The following is a 1,064-nucleotide window of genomic DNA, read 5'->3' on the forward strand; positions in this document are numbered from 1 at the left end:
CGTCTCATTTTCAATCAATTGAAAATCATTTGAAGCTATTCTCTCATTGTTCATCATCTTCATTACTGTGTGTTCTTACTCTGTTTGTTCTTAATCTGTTTCCGCTGCACTGTGATTGTTTAAAAGATCATCCAGAGTATTTGATTAATATCAAAACCGAGTTCAAAGGTCCTAACAATTGGTATCAGAGCCAGAAATCAAATTCTAATTTGATTTATTCTGTTCTTGGTATTAATCTGCATTTGCTCAAGAACACCAGTCTTCTTCTTCAGGTTACCCTGTTTTACTCTACTTAATCAGTTTCTTCTTATTCCTACTTTTCTTCTYCTTTCAATGGTGAATCTGGCCAATACTTCTTTTATGAGCACTGGTTCCCAATCTAAACCTCCCACGCTTATACGTGAGGAGTATCCCCAATGGAAAATGCGAATGGTTAACTTTCTGGAAGGAATTCACCCAAGGATTTGTGAATTTCTTTATAATCCTCCTTATGTCCCCATGAACTTAATTCCTAGAGTTCCAGCCACTGGAACAACTCCAGAAATTCCCGAGCATTATGAACCACGTCCTGCTGCAAACTGGAGTGATAAGGACAAAATAATGGTTGAATTGGGCAGCAAGTGCAAACGATTGTTAATTATGGCAATACCTCACGAAATCTTCAAGTGCGTCGATCACTGTCAACTGTCCATGGACATTTGGGCAGAATTAGAAAAGCAAATTGAAGGAGGTAAGAAAACACTCAAAAACAATCGATCAATTTGCATTGACGAGTACCAGAGCTTCAAGGCAAAAGAAGGCGAATCCCTGTCTGACACATACTCTAGACTAAACACCTTAATCAGTAACTGCAAGAGGTATGGAGTCATGAGAACGGCAGAGGACAACAACTCATTATTCTTGAAGAGCCTTGGAGTTGAGTGGATGCACCTCACCATGTCCATGAAGGCCACCCTAGACATGGAAATGTGGACTCTAGCAGACTGGTTTGGATCTCTTAAAAGCCAAGAGCCTCAAGTTCTGCAGATGAAAAAGAACTATGGTGGTCCTCTAGCTCTAGTCGC

The sequence above is a fragment of the Cynara cardunculus genome (genome assembly GCF_001531365.2).
Source record: "Cynara cardunculus var. scolymus isolate 2C chromosome LG 2, CcrdV1, whole genome shotgun sequence".
Lineage (NCBI taxonomy): Eukaryota > Viridiplantae > Streptophyta > Magnoliopsida > Asterales > Asteraceae > Cynara > Cynara cardunculus.